The sequence below is a fragment of the Hemitrygon akajei genome, chromosome 17 (genome assembly GCF_048418815.1).
Source record: "Hemitrygon akajei chromosome 17, sHemAka1.3, whole genome shotgun sequence".
In the NCBI taxonomy this organism is placed as follows: domain Eukaryota; kingdom Metazoa; phylum Chordata; class Chondrichthyes; order Myliobatiformes; family Dasyatidae; genus Hemitrygon; species Hemitrygon akajei.
Genome location: NC_133140.1, coordinates 37,990,164 through 38,012,326, shown reverse-complemented (window position 1 = coordinate 38,012,326; position 22,163 = coordinate 37,990,164). Strand labels below are relative to the sequence as shown.

Genomic DNA, 22,163 nt, shown 5'->3' with positions numbered 1-22,163 from the left:
GGCCTAAATTTAGGACAATAACAAAGGCATAGATGATATTAGTGTAGCCCTTTAACATTTCCGCTGCAGCATCTTGTCCCATGGCTGTTAGGGAGCTGAGTATGAGAGCGATAGTTAATTGTAAAAGCTCATACCGATTACAGTAAAGGTTTCCAGAGAGGGTTTAGAGCAGGAATACCAGCTTGTTTCTCACCAAGGCCAATTAAATAGTTTGATGAATGGTTTTGGCCCAAAACATTGACTGTTTATTCCTCTCCGTAGATTCAGCCTGATCACAAGACCGTAAGACATAAGAGTACAACTAGGCCTTTCAGCCCATCTAGTCTGTTCTGCCATTTCATCATGGGTGATCCACTTCCCTCTCAACCCCATTCTCCTGCCTTCTCCCCATAACCTGAATAATCAAGAACCTATCAACCTCTGCCTTAAATACACCCAATGCCCTGGCTTCCACAAGTATTTGTGGCAACAAATTCCACAGCTACACCAGCCTCTGGCTGAAGACATTCTTGCTCATCTCTATTATAAATGGTTGTCCCTCTATTCTGAGGCTGTGTCCTCTGGTGCTACACTTCCCACCATTAGAAACATCCTCTCCAAATCCACTCTACCTAGATCTTTCAGCATTCAATGGGTGTCAATAAGATCCCCCATCATTCTTCTAAATTCCAGCGAATAAAGACCCAGAGCCATCAATCGCTCCTTAATTGATAAGCTTCTCATTCCCGGAATCATTCTCGTGAACCTTCACTGAACCCTCTCCAATGTCAGCACATCCTTTCTTAGATAAGGGGCCCAAAACTGCTCACAATATTCCAAGTGAGGCCTCAGCAGAGCCTTCTAAGCTTCAGCATTCCATCCTTGCTTTTATATTCTACTCCACTTGAAATGAATGCTAACATTGCATTTGCCTTCCTCACCAACATCTCTACCTGCAAATTCACCTTTAGGGAATTCTGTACGATGACTCTCAAATCCTTTTGCACCTCGTATTTTTGAATTTTCTCCCCATTTAGAAAATAGTCTATGCTTTTATTCCTTCTACCAAAGAACATGAACATACGCTTCCTAACACTGTATTCCACCTGCCACTTCTTTTCCCGTTCTCATAGTCTGTCTAAGTCCTTCTGCAGACTTCCTACTTCCTCAACATTACTTGCCCCTCCCCCTATCTTCATATCATCTGCACATTTAGCCATAAAGCCATCAATTCTGCAATCCAAATTATGGACGTACAACATAATAAGAAGCCAACCTAACACAGACCGCTGTGGAACACCACTAGTCACCGGCAGCCAATCAGAAAAGGCTCCTTTTATTCCCATTCTTTGCCCTCTGCCAGTCAGCCAATACTCTATCCATGCTAGTATCTTTCCTGTAATAACATGGGCTATCCATAATTTATCCATAATTCCTTGAAAGTGGCAACATTGGTAGATAGGTTCGTAAAGAGAACTTCTGGCACATTGACCTTCATAAATCAAGGTATCGAGCACAGGAATTGGGATATTATGTTGAAGTTGGATAAAACATCCATGAGGCCAAATTTAGAGTATTGTGTGTAGTTCTGGTCACCTATCAATAAGATTGGAAGAGTGTAGAGAAAATTTACAATATTTGTGGGACTTGAGGAACTAAGTTATAGGAAAAGGTTGAATAGTTTAGGACCTTATGCCCTGGAGCGTAGGAGAATGTGGGGAGATTTGATAGAGGTAGACAAAATTATGAGGGTATAGATAGAGTTAATACAAGCAGGTTTATCCCACTTAAGTTGAGTGAAACTAGAACTAGAGGTCAAAGGTTAAGGGTGAAAGGCAACATATATAAGGGGAACCTGAGGGGAATCTTCTTCACTCAGAAGGTGGCATGAACGCCAAATGAGCTGCCAGAGGAAGTTAAGGATGCAGGTCCAGTTTCAACATTTAAGAGAAGTTTGGATGTGCATGGTTAAGAAGGTTATGGAGGGCTAAGATTAGGTGCAGATTGATGGGACTAGGCAGAGTAACAGTTTGGTATGCACGAGATGGGCTGAAAGGCCTGTTTCTGTGTTGTGGTGCTCTATGACTCTGACTTACACAGTGAATGGTAGGGCTCTGACGAGTGTGATAGAACAAAGGGATCTGGGAGCACAGATCTGTAATTCTTTGAAAGTGGTGTCACAGGTAGTTAGGGTCATAAAGAGAACTTTTATCACATTGACCTTCATAAATCAAAGTATTGAGCAGAGGAGTTGGAATGTTATGTTGAAGTTGTATAAGACGTTGGTGAGGCCAAATTTGGAGTGTTACATGCAGTTCTGATCACTTACCTATAGAAAAGCTATTAATAAGATTGGAAGAGTACAGAGAAAACGTACAACAATGTTTCTGGTTCCTGAGTTATGAGAAAAGGTTGAATAGGATTGGAGCATAGGAGAATAAAAGGAGATTTGATACAGGTATACAAAATTATGAAGAGTTTAGGTCGGGTTAATGCAAGAAGGCTTGTTCCACTGAGGTTGGGTGAAACTAGAACTAGAGGTCATGGGTTAAACAACAAGGGATCAGGAGAAGCCACAGCCAGGCCAGGTGTTGAGAGACTGAGTAAAATTTATAGAAAATATCAGACTTCAAATTATTATCCCATTAAAAAGAGAACTTGAATTGCCAAAAGCACATTGGACTAAATTCAATCAATCTTCCTTTGCAGGAAATCCTTCCTTAAGCTCTTGCTTCTTCTTTGGCTGGGTGACCTCAGAACAAGTCAAACTGAAGGCATTATGCATATCCATCAATTCTGCTGCTACATGGAATGAATAAGAAGGGACTTAGTGCATATCTACATCAAAAACATCCCAGCACTCAGATCTGAGGTAAATCTGTATTCATCAGTTGAATACCTCAGCCACGGAATCCACTGCTTCCAAGGCACATCCATCACTGTGAGCTGAGCGGGGGACAATTCCCATTGTGCGCAAGGATTTTCTCTATGGGCTGCTTCATAGGGTCAGGATTCATATAATGAAGTGTCATACTTAGTTGCACAGAGAGCATTGTATAGGCACAGAGAACGGTTTGTTTAATACAAACCAGCAGCTGTACAATCAGTCAACAGCTCTGATCATGTGAAACCAGCATTTGTGCCTCTGGATCATTCATGCTCAGGCAGGTTGGAAGTAGCTTGCCTTCTCTATTTGACTGTCACTGACCTTTCAGTGAAGTTTACATTAAATGCAGAGGCCCCTGAGGCAAACAACACCTCCCTCAGAGACAGACAGGAGGACAACATCTCCCTCAGGGGCCCCGAGGTGGACAGTGGAGGCACCAAGGTAGACAACGACCCCCACAAGGGCACTTTGAGGTAGGCTGTGCCTCTTGAAGGGCACCCTGCTGTCAGTTTTCAGAACTTTTGAGAGCAGCAAGTTTGCAGGAACTAGAGCATCTAACATCCCACTCAGCTATGGTGTTCTGCCTCTGAGCTGGGGAGGAGTGTGCAGGCACCCCTGTGTGTGTCTTTAATCTAACACGCAAGAGAGGATTTCCAGGAATGCACATTCTGCCCACTGCTGCAAGCAACTGAGGAGAAAAATGGACAGGATGTTTGAATATTTTCCCTATTTATTTTGAACACTTCATACTTATTGGCTATAACAACACTGGGGATGAGGGAAAGAAAGCTAAAGTCAAATTCACAAAATCCTATGATGAAACCTTCAGTTACTATCCAACCACAACCATCAGTCTCAAACTTTGCTCCAGAAATTAGAGAGCATATCAATTCACTCAGTGAGGTGGAACATTGAACTAAGACCCCATCTCCTTGCTCATCTGGACATTAAGATCTAACAGCCTTGCAGCTCTCTCTCGTCCTGACCGATACTTACCCACACCCAAATTCACCATACCCTGCTGTTGGGGAAGCACGCCTGTTCTGTAGAGACTGGCCCCAGCATTACACTCTGTATCAACCCACATTGCTTTGGTAGCTGCAGGGAATCCACAATCTACTTGCCTTCTTTCTGTCCTGTGATATTCTGCGATTTAGCACTGGGAGAGTGTGCATGTTCACGTGGGTGTGCAAGGCAGTGACAGGAAATAGAACTTCCATCCACACCACTCTGGTAGTTCCAGTTAATCAAATTAACTAGACTTTTGGGTGTTGATCAATTGATAGAGAGTTAATGCAGGAAAACAGCCATAACCAAAGCTGACAGTGGAGTAAGCATAAAGAGCTACATTTAGTTCCTGTCAACTGCATCTCGATCTCGCCATTCTTGATGAATTCTGCAATTTTGTTATTTCACGAACATCCAGCGAGGGCCGCTCATCGTCATCTCCAGCAAACGATAATGTTTCAGCTTGTTTCTTTTTACTACATGCCCGCTCCCACCACCCCAGAGATTACAGGGAATGGAGCCTGACTTGCTGGGCATTGCACTGTACAACTCGTACATTTTGCCAGTATTCTCACTCTCTAACTGCTCCCACTGATCAGATAACTTCTTTGCTGACTGTTATGAGTAGGGTTTTGCCAGTTGGTTCAAGAGTCGTCTGGTTGAAGGATAGTCACCATCCTTGGATCTGGTGGTGTGGGACTTCAGGCTTCTGTACTTTCTGGCCAATGATAATGTCAAAAGAAGGCATGGCCTGAAAGGTAGGGATCTTTTCCTAAGGCAGCATCTCCTGTAGATACTACCAATTGTGGGGAGGGACTAAAATTTGTTCTTCTTTTGTTATAATTGTGTTCTCTCTTGTAAGGATCACGTATAACTTACATTTATGTTTTTTCTGTGATACTGTTTACATGATGTTATGTGTTTGTGATTCTGTTTACATGATGTTATGAGCTTGTGAATCTTGTTTACATGATGTTCTGTGTTTGTGATGTTGTTTACACGTTATGTGCCTGTGAATCCTGTTTTCATGACGTTATGTGCTTGTGAATGCTGCAGAACTTATCTTTTTCATTGCATCTGACAATAAACTCGACTTTGATTTTGATTTACCCCAAAGTCATTCCCCTTCCACTACCCTCTCTAAAGCTTAACAAGTTTCTCGTCTCCTTTCCAGTTCTGTCAGAGTCTTTGACCTAAAATATTATTTTTGGTTCTCTTCCCATAGGTCTTGAACTGAATTGGTTTGGCACTGGTAAGTGTGAGTGACGTGGAGTATTGCTTTAATGAAATACAAAGTGGATCAGTAGTGGACTGATCTCCAACACTATACACTGCACCACCAGAATCTGAGGTAGTGGTAATTACAACCTAGAAACACTTGTATCCCCGTGTTAAGTGAGATTGTTTTCAAAGGCTGCGGGCCTGGTAAAGGAATTCTCCTTTACTGTATCTGCTTTATTATATTTGGAATTCTACTGCACAGCTCAAATGGTTGTAATTACAGAGGACTGGTACAACATCAGAGCTCATCAGCACACAAGACGTGGTTCCCATACCTACGTTGTAGTCAATGCCCTTAAGATAGTGATTGTTATCTCAGGAGTGCAGGGTTCTATCAGACAATTATAGATCACATCTATTGTAAGTCTTTTCTTCTTCCACGTCAACCATCCACCAAATCTCAGAAGAACAGACTGAAGCAGATGGATTCCTTTTTCCCAAACATTAGCTCCAATCTGCTAATTACATTTGCTGACGATACTGCACCGATTGGCCTAATCTCAAATAATAACGAGGCAGCCTACAGAGAAGAAGTCATCACCCTGACACAGTGGCGTGAAGGAAATAACCTCTCTCTCAATGTCGCAAAAACAAAGAAGCAAGTTGTGGACTACAGGAGGAATGGAGACAGGCTAACCCCTATAGACATCAATGGATCAGGAATTGAGAGGGTGAACAGCTTTAAGTTCCTCAGCATACACAGCACCGAGGATCTCACATGGTCTGTACATACCGGCTGTGTATGTGCAACAGCGCCTCTTTCACCTCAGACGGTTGATGAAGTTTGGTATGGGTCCCCAAATCTTAAGAACTTTCTACAGGGGCACAAATGAGAGCATTCTGACTGGCTACATCACTGCCTGGTATGAGAACTGTGCTTCCCTCAATTGCAGGACTCTGCAGAGAGTGGTGCGGACAGCCCAGCGCATCTGTAGATGTGAACTTCCCACTATTCAGGACATTAACAAAGACAGGTGCCGCAACATAAAAGCCAGGACCATCAGGCTCCAGGACAGCTTCTTCCACCAAGCCATCAGACTGATTAATACATACCGATACAATCGTATTTCTAAGTTATAATGACCGTCCTGTTGTACATACTATTTATTATAAATTACTATAAGTTACACTTTGCACATTTAGACGGAGATGTAAAGATTTTTACTCCTCATGTATATGAAGGATGTAATAATAAAGTCAATTCAATTCAATTTTATTTCTCCTATCAGAGAAGAATCCTAAATGACACTTCCCTGCGATGTTTGGGAGATGGCAGATGAATGAAAAACTGGCCATCCTTTTGCTAATGCTGTAATCAGCAAGTCCCTGGATGCAGGAATTCTTCAACTTAAAAATGCTTGATTGACTTTATTTCCATAATAACACCTTGGGTAAACAAGTCCACACAATCCTCCACTCACAGGAACACAGTGCAACAAAATTGCCATAACATACCCTCAGTGGTCACTTTATTAGGTACACCGGTACACCCACTCGTTAATGAAAATATCTAATCAGCCAATCATAATGCATAATGCATACTCAATGCATAAAAGCATGTAGATATGTTCAAGAGGTTCAGTTGTTGTATAAATCAAACATCAGGATGGATATGAAATGTGATCTAAGTGACTTTTGACTGTGGAATGATTGTTGATACTAGATGGGGTGCTTTGAGTATCTGAGAAACTAGTGATCTCCCACACAACAGTCTCGAATGGTGCGATAAACAAAAAGAAACCTGCTATAAGCGGCAGTTCTGTGGGTGAAAACGCCTTGTTAATGAGAGGAGTGAGAGGAGAATGGCCAGACTGGATCAAGCTGACAAGAAAGGGACAGTAACTCAAATAACCACACGTTACAACAGTAGTGTGCAGAAGAGCATCTCTGAATGTACAACATGTCAAACCTTTAAGTGGATGAGCTGCAGCAGAAGACCACACCAGGTTCCACTCCTGTATCCAAACAAATTGGCCACTGTATTTTGCCCAATGTATCAAAATGAAACATTTTTTTCCACCAGAACCCCATCCCTTTTATAAATCAAAGAATGATTGTACATTCACTCTCTCCCTGTGGCTATGTGCTTGGCCATGGGAACTTCCCGGAGATTGTCAACTACCTGCAACTTAACATCCTTTTACCTAAAGCGCAACGACATCCCAATACACTTAGCTGTCTCTGTGCGTGGATAAAGCTCAACTGCAGAATTCGTGGGAGAAAATGGCATTTCTCCCATTAGAATAAAGCTCAAAACAAATACAGAATACTTCTCCAGCACAACATTATTTAATTAACTACACAGACTTTTTTCCACTTGATATACTTTACTTTTAAGTTTTCCAGAGCTTAATTTTATGTACCATTTTTCTGAAAAAAAAACACTTTCCTTTTAAATTAGCTGACCATTAACCCAACCCCAGATCCTCCCCCCACCCCCAGTTCATTGCTAGCTGCTGTCTCAATTGACCTGAAGTAACCTTTCCTTACCATCTGTGCCTTACTGACCAAGATCCATATGCACTTAGTGAACCAGTTCCTCATTGCTCCATCTGGTACCTGCTACTGTAATAAGGGTATCGAACTGCCTAGTGAAGTGTTTGCAGTCACACATCATTACTTTCTTGCAAGCACGTGATTAAAATGTACGGCCCAAAGCAAGAAACAATTTGCACTGAATGAAAATAATGTTAAAATATTATGGAGTGGAAGAAAGTGGGGCTTCTTCACCTCATGGTTGGTGATGTACATCAGCAGTTCCAAGAGGTGAGCAGATGGACTTCTGAGCATTCACATTCAGGTTAATGGGCAGTTAATCCCACAGAGTCGCCTACTGGTTATCATCACCCATGAAAGAAAGTCTGAGGAAGCAAAACGATAAAGCCCAGTGTTCAAGTGACTCATAACCCAGCTGATTTGCACCAACAATGACTTTATTATTGGAACTGTTCAGTGATGTAAAACTTTATTTCTTCAAAATGCTGTTGTACAAGTGGTCCTGCAGAGTCACATAATGAGAGGAGAAAGCAAAGCTGTCCGTACAGATGATCTCTTCCACGAGTACATTTCTGGTTATGTCAAAGTTTTTGACACGAATGACTTCACTTGTTTATTGAATTCAGAACTCCTGTGGGGAGCTCGCCATAAGCTAAACAGGCAGCCTTGAATGGGTAGGGAAAACTACCAAAAGGCCATATCCGCAAACAGGTTTCCTTAAGCTACCAAGCAGGGAGAAACAAGTAACAAGATTTCTTTTTGGGAAATCAAAACATGAAGTCTGAACTAGAATACAATTTTACATGGGGCTAACGTTTTTGGAAATGAGCTTAAAAAGTTTGTGCACATTCAATTTTAAGGTGTCACCTGAGGGAAATTGGGGTGCATGAGCACTCAGTGAAGGAGTTACTGGAGAAAACATACACCGTATGTTTGTGAGCGAAGTGAAGGAGCAATCAGCTTAGCCAAAAAGCCACTGCAGGGCAGGCCACTGATCGGAGTTTTTTTCTGGAGAGGAAAAGCTGGCTGGAATTCCTGCTTAAGTTTCCTCAAGAAACACATTGATATTGCAAACCTAAAGGGTAGAGGCTATCTGACATCTTTGCAAAGTTCTTGACTTTCATTGTTGAGGTTCACAGATGGACTCGGGCCATGGATGACATACTAGGAGGTATATTGCATTGAATTTGAAGCTGTGTCCCAGAACCAACTCAAAGACTTGCCAAAGGGTCTCAGTCAAAAATGTTCACTGTACTTTTTTCCATAGATGTTGCCTGGCCTGCTGAGTTCCTCCAGCATTTTGTGTGTGTTGTTTCAATGACTTGAGGAGAGGTTAAGAAAATTACCACAGGATCCAGGACAAGGAAAATAAATTTTAAGACCACGATCCCCCATACAAAGTATGGTGAAAAACAAGAGAATTCTCCTTGGGGCTTGGACTTGAAGATCTGAAGTTTGAGATCAGAGATTTCCCTCACTAGATGTGCTGCCAGCCACGGCTAAAAAGCCCCATCTGCCTGAAATGACCAGTTTTAAGGCACCAGTAACCCGTCTTTTCCCCTTCTCCTGTCAGTAGAAATGGTTCTGCCGGGCTTAGTAGCTAAACCATACTTGAAAGCCAGGAGCTGGACTTGGTTGAGATGTATGTGTTGGGAGCAATTAATAGGTAGTGAGAGCTTTCCCCACTACAACCCCACTCCAACCCTCCCCAGCTATAACAACCTTAAGGAACTAAACATATATTAGATGCATGGGGATGAATGTCCTACACCTGTTCTGGCGTCCTTCAGAAGGATATTTCTATCAAAGATTGAATAAAAATATCCAAGGATACAAGGAGATGAGTTCATGTAAGCCTAGTTCTTAAGCCTAATTTTAATTGGAACAAATATAACAGGGACATCAACACTCCCTGTACATTTCCAAGGTGAGATACTGCTCTAGAATGAAACCATTTTCACTGAGGTAATCACTGTACTGGGAGAGTGAAAATACATCACTAGGACAGAGGAAACATGCAAAGTTTTCCACTTTGAAGAACAAGCCTGGACCTTTATCGATTCTGTCAGAAAAAACTGACAGTTTCCATTGTGGGTCCCACAGGGAATAGATGGCTCCGAAGCTGGGCTAATGAGGAGATGATGTGATTGCTAATTCTTTCAAAACAGAGTAGGTAGATTACATTTACAGTGCATTTGTCATACAGAGTTAACACTTGCCTGGCCATAAACAGACATGGCAGCAAAAGACCTATCAGAATCAGAGTTCTAGAACAGATACTACCATCAGAGCACAAGAGAAACTAATGAATGTTGTACGTCTGAGGGGAGACTTTTCCTACTTGACAGACAAGTCAATGCAAAGAATCCTGGTGATTACTAATGACCCAGCGCTCCCATCACTGGCTGTTCTTTTTCAAAAAAAGACATTTCTGATGTCAGCTCTAGGCAGCAACTCAAAACCCGGCTACTCACGACATAAACGTTACTCAGCCTTCCCTGAGAGAGTGCTTTAATGTCTGGACCACTGTCAGTGAAGGCAGCAGAGTGGGGAGGTTCGGCAGCTTTAACACCCCCCGCTGATAATCGCTGTCCACCTCCGTGTACTACACAGAAGCACCTTCCGCAATTTATTCAGGATTTTATCTGTGAAACGTCCTGAGAAATTAGCGCTGTACAGGCACATCAAATCATAGAGAGATAATAAAGCAGAGTGGTGGAGTTAGTGGGTGGTGGTGTTCCTGCTTGGGGAGTGTAGCTGTTTTTGAGTCTGATGATCCTGGCGTAGATGCTACGTGACCTCCTCCTGATGGGGGTGGGACAAACGGTCCATGAGGAGCATGGGTGGGACCCTTTCTGGTAACTTCCTGTACAGGTGTCCTTGAGTCGGATAGGCTGGTGCGTTGGGCAGTTTTGACTCCCTGCTGTAGAGCCCTCCTGTCCACCGCAGTGCAGTTTCCGTACATTTAGCAATGGTGTAGCCTGTTAGGATGCTCTCTACTGCACATCTGTTGAACGATGTGAGTACAGGTGTACAAAGTCCAGCACTCTTCTGCCTCCTCAGAAAGTAGAGGTGTTGGTGAGCTTTTTCTGACTGTCTTGGATTGGTTCTGGGACCATGAGAAGTTGTGGGCCACGTGCACTCTCAGGAGTTTGACACTGTTTGCAGGTCCCACTGCTGTGCTGTCGATGCAAGGGGGTTGGTGTGAGTGGTGTGAATTCTTCTGAAGTCAATAACCATCTCCTTTGTCTTGATGACATTAAGAAAGAGGTTATTTGCCTGGAACTAGGCCACGAACATTTCCACCTCCTCTCTGTAGGCTGTCTCATCGTTGCTGGTGATGAGCCCCACCACTGTCGTGAAATCGGGAAATTTGACAACGCGGTTGCTTCTCTGTTTGGCCTGCAGTCATGTGTGAGCACAGTGAACAGCAGAGGGCTCAGCCCTCGGCCCTGGGGGCCACCTGTGTTGGGAATGATGCAGAGGAAGGAGTGGCTGTGCATCCTTACTATCTAAGGTCTGTTCATTAAGAGGTCCTATTTGCACAAGTGTATTTAGACCAAGGTGTAGGGGTTTGCTCACTAAGGTCTTTGGGACAATAGTGTTGAATGCCAAATTGAAATCCAAAAACAGCATTCTGGCATAAGTGTCCTTGTTTTCCAGGTGTTTTCAGGGCCAGATGCATGACAGCTGCTATGGCGTCCATCGCGGAGAGGTTCGTTCGGTAAGCTTATTGTTGAGTGTCCAATGTGGCAGGAATGGAGTTTTGAATATGCGCCATTATCAGCCATTCAAAGCACTTCATGATGATTTGTGTCAAGAGCCACTGGGCGATAGTAATTTAGTTCTGAATGGATAGATTCTTTAGAACAATGATGATGGCAGCTGATTTGAAACATGTGGGGACAGCAGCCGGGATGAGTGAAGTGCTGAAGACATTGTGAAGACGTCAGTGAGCTGCTGTGCACGCTCCCTGAGTACTTGGTGTAGGATGTTGTCTGGCCCGGCCGCCTTATGGGTGTTGACTCTTTGCAGAGTCCTTATGTCTGCTGTTGTTACAGACAGTGCTTGCTCCCCTAGAAGGAGGGGGAGCTTTTATGGCCGGAGTTGTGTTGCATGCCTCGAAACATGCATAGACATCGATTACAGCATCAGGGAGCTAGGCGTCACTGGTACAGTTGACAGCGTTTTTCCTTGCGTAGTCAGTAATGTCCTTAGCCACATATGCTGGGGTTCATAATCATAAAGATGTCCCTGAACTTTTTTGTGAGTAGGCAGTCTTCGCCTTCTTGAAGCCTAAGATGAGATTTCTCCTGGCTACTCTGAGAGCTGGCCTGTCACCAGACTCAAAGACAGCAACTCGGGCTTTTAGTAGGGAGCAAACCTCTGCATTCAGCGAGAGTCGTTGAGAAGTTTCCAGTGGAAGGGAATATTGTGCAACGAGTGACCTCTGATCTTATCATGGAAGGACAGTCATTGGTGAAGAAACTGAATATGTTTAGGCTGAGACATTGCTGAGTAATTAGATTTTTTTACCAGCTTTTTGTAAAGAAGATATGCCTTTATGCAATTTTCCTCTTTGTTGGGTAGATTGCAGTGTTGTAGTTGCACCAGAACAGCATGGTAGAGACTATTTCTGGAACATGGTCTTCACTACCACAATTGGAATGTTGTCTGGACCTAGAGGCTTTGTTGTATCAATTAGCACAGCAGTTTTCTAACGTTACGTAGAGCAAATCAAATTGGCTGAAGAATAGCTGTAGAGACAGTGGGGATCTAAGGAGGAAGCAAGATGAACTATCCACTTAACATTCACAACCGTGTTCAGCCAGAGTCGCCTCAACCTTGCTAGGTCATGTCCTTAATGAAGACAGGGCTGCTCTTGGAGCCCCCCTCGCCCATTAAATGCCCATCTCCATTCACGAATAGATATAACAGGATTGCAGAGCTTTGATCAGATCAATTGCTGTGAGAATTACTCAGTTCTGTCCAATGTATGCTGTCTACTATGCAGTGTTGCTGTCTCACCAGTCTGGTTCCTCATTTCCAAATACACACAAACCGTCACCCTATTCATGAAAAATTGCCAAAGTTTCATTCAATTAAAAAGTCATGATGAAGTCATCAGCTTCAGTCCACACTACAAACACCATAATCTAACTCCCCTCTCTTCTTGTTCTCTCTCTCTCTCTCTCTCTCTCTCTCTCTCTCTCTCTCTCTCCCTCAGGCAACTGGGAAAAACTGATGTGGCTGTGCTGTCACATTTGATGGCAGCCACCATGCTCATTCTGACCTCCCTAAACTAGATAACATCTGGAGCTTCGCTGCCCATATCCTACCTGATACAAAGTTCCATTGACCCATCTTTCAAAAGAATTTTTTAAAGTTAATATTTCAGGTGCTAACTTAAATACCATGTATAACAAATTTAATTTTCTGCACAGAACAGGATTGAATCAAATTTGTGCTTTTTGCTTCCAGTTAGTTCTCTATGGCTGATCTACTCAGCTAACAAGAGAAGATCACTGTTGCTGGACCTCCTGTTGCTGTCCCCTGATTGTAAATCATTTAGAAAGAAGAAATCCAAACAATAGATTTCACAAATGACATACTTCCACCATCGACTGCAAAATCCAGGTTAATCTTCAAAAGTAGCACACACAAAATGCCGGAGGATCTTAACAGGTCAAGTAGCATCTACGGAAATGAATAAACAGTTGATATTTTGGGCCAAGACTTTTCTGCAGGACTGCAAAGGATGGGGGCAGACATCAGAATAAAAAAAGTGGAGAAAGGGAAAGGATAGCGAGAAGGTGAGAGGTGAAGCCAGGTGGGTGGGACAAACAAGGATTGGAGAAGGAATCTGATAAGAGAAAGGGAAGGAGGAAGGGATAGGCAGGTGAGAGGAGGTTAGAGGCCAGAGTGGCGGAATAGAAGGGGGGAGGGAATTATTTTTTACTTGAAGGAGAAATCAGTATTTATGCCATCAGATTGGAGGGTACCCAGGTGGAACATAAGGTGTTGCTCCTCCACCCTGAGGGTGGCACAAGAGGAGGCCATGGAACAGGAATGGGAACAGGATTAAAATGTTTGGTCACTGGGAAGTTACGCTTCCTTCGATCTTCAAAAGTACAGACAAATTATTTAATTCACTGCAACTGCATTAGAGAAGGACAAAAGAAAGTCACCATTAGCCAGGAGGCTGTTGCTAACAAACACATAATTCTAATATTCTGAGGATATTTTCTAAACACCTTCAATAGAGTGAGACTGTCTACCCTCATTCTATCACAAAAATCAGCATCAAGAATCATTATTTTCCCTATTTAATCTTAAGACAGCAACTTAAATCTGCAGAAATTAATAAAATTCTGGTAGCTCACCTGCAAAAAGTACTTGGATACCATTTACATTGGGCATTCCAGACAAAAATTGAAACGTAGTGACATATCATTCATCAAAGGGAGAAATTAAAAACAGACCTTCCGAAGATTAGGAATGATCTATTACATCCAGCATTCAAGACTGGGCACAATAAATAACAAACTTGGTCCCGATGCTACACGCACAAGATGCTGGAGGAACTCAGGAGGCCAGGCAGCATCTATGGAACAGTCAACGTTTCAGGCTGAGACCCTTAGGCAGGACTGGAGAAAATAAATGATGAGGAGTAGAGTTAAAAGGTGGGGGGGGGGGGTGAGAAACACAAAGTAATAGATGAAACCGGGAGTGGGGGGGGCTGAAGTAAAGGGCTGGGAAGTTGATTGGTGAAAGAGATATAGGGCTGGAGAAGGGGCAATCTAATAGGAGCCTCCCTCTGGTGCTCCTCTCCCCTTTTCTTTCTTCCATGGCTTTTTGTCCTCTGCTATTAGATTCCCCCTTCTCCAGCCCTGTATCACTTTCACCAATCAACTTCCCAGTGCTTTATTTCACACCCCCACCCCCCGGTTTCACTTGTCACCATGTGTTTCTCTTTCCCTTTCCCCCACCTTTTAACTCGACTCCTCATCTTTCTTTCTCCAGGCCCGCTGAAGGGTCTCGGACCAAAACGTCGACTGTACTCTTTTTCATAGATGCTGCCTGGCCTTCTGAGTTCCTCCATCATTTTGTGTGTGTTGCTCGGATTTCCAGCATCTGCAGCTTTTCTCTTGTTAGTGACTGGTTCCAATGCTCTTCAATCACTCTACACTTACACAGTTTAAGCGGTAAAGGTTTAATTTGTCCTTAAATTTGCTCATCAGTCCTATGTAGGGCTCTTACACTAGATACACTACTTACCTTAACTTATTAATAAAAATTTAAACCCGTATAAGCATTTTAACATTGCACAGATGCATTATCAAAAATAAATAGGCTACAATCCAAAGTAGAAGATGTTGGAGGTGATGCCACGAAGCTTGGTCAAAGAAGGGTTCTAACCAGGAAAAGCTGTTCCATTTATATCGTCAATCCTGAAGAAGGGTCTCAGCCCGAAACCTCGACTATTTATTCATTTCCATAGATGCTCCCTGACCTGCCGAGATCCCCCAGCATTTTACATGCATCACTTTCTATTTATAGAGCATTTTTCAAGCCCTCAAGATGCCCCAACACCTTTTTACAGCCAATGAAGTGCGGTCACTGCCATGACATGGACAAAGAGGCAGCCAAGCTGTGTATGGCAAGGTCCCACAACAACAAGGACTGTCAAAACAATGACGTTTTCAGTGTTGGAATTTTGTTTGAGGTAAAACAAGCCTGAGCAGCAAACTAGGGGTAAGTCCCTGACTTACTTCAAAATCATGTCATTGGATCTGTTTACATTAGTAAAGAGCGGATGAATGACGTCCACAACAACACAGTGGTGCAGTGAAGGGCAGTGTGGGATGGTAAGGTTGAGGTGGTGAACACAGGGGGTGGCACACTAGCAAGTCAATCAGGCTGGAAGAGAATATAACTTTACCCGGTGAATAGATGACGACGAGGAAATGGTTTGGACAATCAAATACATGAGCACATAAAACTTTGTTCAACCTCTTGTCTAGGAATTAACTGATTAGAAATGATCCCTATCTGAATCGTTTAAGATACCTAAATGAACTATTGCAGACAAAGATATCAGGTAACATTTAACCATAAAAAAAGTTAATAGCAATCTGTCCTTCTCCCACAGAGCTGCCAAGAATAACTCAGACATTTCAACATAAAGATTCATAGATTCTGGCCAGTCATTACTGTTTAGGCCTCTGAGAGATAGTATTAAGATGCAAGTCTGTAATGAGCAAACTAGACTGTGGAAGAGGCTCAAGAAGTTGAGTGGGTCTCAGCTGCCCACACGACCCTGAGATTTCATTAGAGTACATGAAAGAGCTCAGGGATAGTAGTCTGTACTTACTCAATTTGTTATAACTTGGCACATCTATGGAGCTTCACTGAACACATTGTGCATGCATTCTGCTGATGTATTAATTCTAAACTGCATTAAGAACAGAAGAAAGCTTTACAAAAAACGAACTGAATTATTCCCTGACCTGGTGCCAGGATAGCTTCCAGAACTCTGTACACCAACTCTCTTCTGAAACTCAGAGCACCACCAGAGGAACTTTATGCCAAGTTGTCATGTCACACGCTTTCCCAGTATAACAGCGCAGATGGATTTGAACACACTCAGGGCTTGACATTGGTAGCACAATATAAAATTAGTCTATTTCTGTAGTATAGCATTCCGAAGCTCAGTGCACGTAATACAATCAGCCTGGGAAATAAATGAACACCCTTTACCCCCGTGGGTTCGTTACGTCATTTTCATTAAAAAGTTCAAAGGTTCAGTTTATTGTATGCATATACAACTCTGATATTCATCTTCTCCAGATAGTCATGAAATACAGAAAAACCATGGGCGTTGTTGAATGAAAAAGACAACAATCAATTCCCTTGCACAAAAACCAACAGATTGCCCACATGGAAAACAGCAACTAGAACATCAAACTCGCAAACCCTAACCCCCCCCCCCAAACCTCTCCCTCACATAAAAAGCAGCGGCAGTAACATCAAATTCTCATTACTTCCAACAACTAACTTCTTTAACCAAGGCATATTTCTATTTGTATACTCACAGAATGTGGAGACTACTGTTAATGTCAGGATTTATTGCTCATCTCCAGGTTCCTGTACCAACCCCAGTTCTAGGTCTGATGAGACTGGGCAAGGGTGGCAGATATCATTCCCTGAAGGAAATGCTGAATGGGAAATGCATTTTATAGTAATGTTACTAAAACAATTCAGAATCAGAATCAGCATCAGGTTTATTTTCACCGCATAAGATGTGAAATTTGGTAACTTAGCAGCAGCAGTTCAATGCAATACATAATGTAGAAGAGAAAAAAATAATAAATAAAATTTTAAAATAATAATAATAATAATAAGTAAATCAATTACAGTATACATATATTGGATAGATTTTTAAATTTAGAGAACTCCCTCCTAGCCTGACTCTAGCAGCTAAAACCCGACTCCAAGCACAACACTAAAATGCGAGCGCTCTAACTAAAATATGTGCATCTGCATCAGAAGTGTGATCAGCCCAGGCACCCACTAAGGAAGAGTGACTGCTGACATTGAATGTCTCAGTGACTGCTGAGCACGCTGCTCGGTGAGAGATCTCCAGTAGAAACATCTGTGGCAGAGTCCATTAGTAGAACAAGTCCAGTTTTCAGCACCAGGATCTGTCATTGACCATATCTGATTCATACCACGGAGTTGTAGAAGCAGATCTTGGTTGCTGTTGTAACAATGAAATGTCAGACAGGTGTTGAACTGTTCAATGGACTCAAGATTCAATATGCAAAGAAAAGCAATCTCAGTGAGTAGCAAAAGTAAACTTCAAGGGCAGTTTTGATTACATTAACCACAACACTCAAACATTTATGAATCTGATGAAGGGACTTATACATGGACACAGTCAGCTGCATCCCAATGGATGAAATACCTCAGGTTCAGCAGCAAGGCAAGGTTCTCCCATTGCAACAAACCTGTTCAATGTACCATAACAATGGATCCAGAGAGTGCGAGTGCGACTGCTGAACACCTCATCCTCCATCGTTAATGCAGATTACTTAAGCCATGTTACCCAGCTACTCCTTGCACTGGTCAGTATGCTAAATGAAACTCTCTCACCTGACCAGTACCAAACTGGATGAAAAGCAAAATACACCCATGTGATTTGAGTGAACAAAATGAGGCTGAAGCGGTCAACCACGCTGATGAACTCACCAATTACATGGAGAAAGCACCAGCTCACTGCACGAGTGTCACAATTAGTCTGTGCTCTGGAGAGAGGAACACTGAGTCCCTAGCATCTGATTACCTTCCAGCGATCCTTACTGAAAGAGGAGAGGTTGTGGACGAGAGCAAGCTTGACCTCAATATCAATGGCTCTTCCTCAGCACCTTCTCAAGAGTGAGCTGGAACTATCTCTTACACGGAGTGAGGTACAACCACATATCATCTGGAACAAGCTTATGTGACACTAGGCTTTCATGATCAGTGAGAGACACACAGAGAGAAAGAGGAAGAAGAGTAAACCAGAATGCAAAAAAAACCCAGAAAATCTTTCCATTTTACGGGTAACAAGGAATTCCAGGCTTAAAGCTCATTTTCTCACAGAGATATAACTATTAAAAGAATTCTTCTCTCTAATATAGATCTTACCATCAAGTGTCACACACTGACTCTTTAACCTGTCAATTTGGCACACATATGGATGTAACTGAAAAAAGAAATGACTTACAGGAAAGATTCACCAGTCTATCTTGCTAGACCCACACAGTGATACTTCCCATTAACCCACTGTCACTCTACACTACCAGAGGGCGTGACACAACCCCACAGACTGAAGTGAAGATGAAAAAGGATGCACGATTCCAAACAACATAATGTCTGTTCATTACGGCAGCTTAAAAGGTATAGCATGGAAAATAGTCCAATGGCAGCACACTGCATTCTTGTCAAATAGTTCTCACTTCCCCCATGAGCCAAGGGAAGAATATCCACATAAAGAGGATGAATGATCATTGAGGCCGAACAAACAATGGAAAGCAGAATCAACAAACAGCAGTGGTTACGTGCTTCCTGTGGGAGTCAAGCTGCTGAGCAGTCCAGGCCTGCGACAATGATGCATTTCATTAACACGTGGTGACTGCCAGGGGTTCGGTCATTCACTCTGCCACGTCTGACCCCACTGCAGAGTGATAAAAGAAATCCTCCACTTAAAAGACTTCTGGCCAATCTATTCCCTTCTTCTCTCCCACCTCCCGCTCTGTGGGTCACTTGGGGACATGATGAAGCGGCCATTCACCTGAAAATGTTAATTTATCATTCCACACATCAGAAGATTACACACTCATACTTCATGTCAGAGACCTGAGCACATAATCTAAACTGACAGTCCAGTGCGGGACTAAGAGTGCTGCACTGTTTCCATCAGATGTAGGAACAGAATGAGGCCATTCTGCCCATCGAGCCTGCTCTGCCATTCCATCATGGCTGATTTATTGTCCATCTCAACCCCATTCTCTTGCCTTCAACCCATAACCTTTGACATCCTTACTAATCAAGAACCTACTAACCTCCGCTTTAAACATACCCAATGACTTGGGTCTGTGGCCATGAACTCCACAGATTCATCACCCTCTAGTTAAAGAAATTCCTCCTCATCTCTGCTCTAAAGGGACATCCATGTATTCTGTGCCCTCTGGTCCTAGGCTCCCCACTGCAGGAAACATCCTCTCCATGTCCACTCTATCTACGCCTTTCAGCATTCGATAGGTTTCAATACCCACCACAACCCCCCCCCCCCCACCCACACTCAATCTTCTAAATTCAAGTGAATACAGGCCCATGAGGGAGATTGAAAATCTAGCTGAGTGGGTGACATAACAATAACCTCTTACTCTTAATCAGGAGCCTCGTAACTCACACCACCAAGTTCAGGAACAGTTATTACCCCTCAACCATTAGGCTCCTGACCAGAGGGGATAGCTTCACTCAACTTCACTTGCCCCATTATTGAAATGTTCCCACAACCTATGCACTCACTTTCAAGGACTCTTCATCTCATGTTCTCGATAGTTATTACTTATTTATTTATTATTATTTCTTTCCTTTTGTATTTGTACAGTTTGTTGTCTTTTGCACACTGGTTGAACAACCAAGCTTGTACTGTCTTTCATTGATTCTATAATGGACTTATTGAGTATGCCCATAAGAAAATGAATCTTAGGGTTGCATATGACGATATATATGTACTTTGATAATGAAATTACTTTGAGCTTTGAACTTTGATTGTCAGCTTCCCCCCAGAATGGCAGGTTGGATGCCTGGAATGCTCAAACCATCGAGTTATGGAAACTAAAGTTCTGGATATGGACATAAAACTCAAGAAGAAAGAAAACAAAGAATCAATGTTAAAAGAGAATGAAAGCAAGGAGAGAAAAGCCCATGAAAAAGTGACAAAGAAAATGAAAGACTAACCAGAATATAAAAGTTCCCTTTCTCTATGTGGTGTAGAGCAATGACCCCACTCTCATGCAATTGCTCATATCTTCCACCGGTCAGGTAGAGATTCCATGTGCTTCCACCATCGCACCCACACAAATGTCTTTCCTTTTCTTGCTAATGATTGCAGCTGTTTCTGAGAAGACGTACATCAGTTCCATCTCTCCACAAATACACGCATTCTTCCAGCACAGCGTTCTCAGTACATTCCACATTCACATTAGAAGATATTTCAGCAAGGATGCCTGCATAGTGAGCAGTAACCTTACAGTAACCTTCCCCAGGCCTTTATAGATATTGGGAAAGTTACCCTGCTTACTGGAGTCACCTGAAATCAATTTGTTTTTGGCCAGAAGGTTTCATTCTCACAACACATCCTACTAATGCCGCAACAGCAGAAAGCCAGAGATGAGATCTCAAATTAACCTTACACTGGTTTACAGCTTCTTGCAGGCTCTTTAGAGTGGTAGTTGAAAGCACTGTGGCCAACTCAGATCAGGGAAGGATAAGGACAATGTTAATTTTTCATGGTTAATTCCACAGAAGAATGACACCTTGCTACACCCAGGGATTTGAACAGGTGGGGAGGACTTCTTTTTCAGAAGGTAAACTTCATTTATCACTCTCTTGGTGGTCTTGGTCAATGGTGAAATCCAAATAATCAAATCCATCACTTGTCAGCGTCAAAGCAGCAAGCCAGTGCTGCACTTTAAACATTCCTCACAATGGCCGGATTTGCAGCTTTAATAGATACTTCAGAGCACCCTGCACAATAACTGTAGCCACCAGTGGGAGGAAGGCTCGGGTGTACAATTAGACTTAACATGGCATCCTTTGCACAAAGAGTTTAGCGTAGCAATCACTCAAAACACAGAAAGCAAAAAAAACCTCAGTGTACTTAATTGATGTCTTAAACCAATTACAACGTGAATGGTGGCAGGAATCAAGTTGCATCAGAGGCCACAGCAAGGTCATCAGAGAAGACTATTGTTAGGAAAATGAACCAACATAATGCACATTGGACCTCATGAGGATCCCTCAAACACCATTCAAAATAATAAAAAATACCCTACAGTCTACTTAACAAACATTGTAAATAGCAGTCACAGTAGCCTGCTTTCATCTCGGCATCATATTCTTCTGTTTGCCTGCAACATTCATTTTCGTACAAAAAGTGGGGAAGTGCATAGAGATATTGATCATACCTGTAAAAAATGTAATAGGAAAAGGCTTTTATTCCACAGTTCTTAACTTCTTCTTCCTCTTAACACTCAAAGTTCAAAGCCCAAAGTAAACTTATTACCAAAGTACATAGGTCACCACATACTACTCTGAGATTCATTTTCTTGCGGGCATTCACATTAAGTACAAGGAAACACAATGGAATTGATGAAAAACTGCACACAACAAAGACAGACAAACAACCAATGTGCAAAGGACACAGCAGAAATGAACAGTTTTACTGTACAGTTTAACACGAGGATGAAAAACACAGGCTACATCCCCTCTGTGCCCTGGATCTACCATCCACACCTCCACATGCCAACTATCGTAGCGATCTTCAGCTCCCACATCCCACCAACCCCCCCAGTCATCAGGGACACACCTTCACTACTGAGCAGGTGAGAAGGGCTCTGGGGAAACTCAGACACGGCAAAGCATTGAGACCGGATGGTGTGAACCCCACGGTCCTGAAGGAGTGCGCTAAGCAGCTGAGAGGAGTTTGCCAATGCTTTTTAGATCTGAGTCTCAGCCTGGAAAGGTTCCCGCTGAGTGGAAAACATCATGTGTGGTCCCAGTGTCCAAGAAGGGCCAACCAAAAGTCTTGAATGACTACTGTCCAGTGGCTCTGACCTCACACATCATGAAGACCCTAGAGAAGCTGGACCTGGCTCACCTCCGACCCCTGGTCAGGTCAGCCATTGGTCCTCTACAGTTTGCCCACCAGGAGCACAGTGGAGTCGATGGTGCTGTCATC

The 22,163-nt window shown here is 42.9% G+C and overlaps 1 protein-coding gene across 1 annotated transcript in view; it reads right to left on the bottom strand.

Annotated features, from left to right (window-relative positions):
* Positions 1 to 22,163, bottom strand: part of bcar1 (BCAR1 scaffold protein, Cas family member) — a 251,279-nt gene that overhangs the window by 161,859 nt on the left and 67,257 nt on the right. The gene's annotated exons all lie outside the window — the stretch shown is intronic.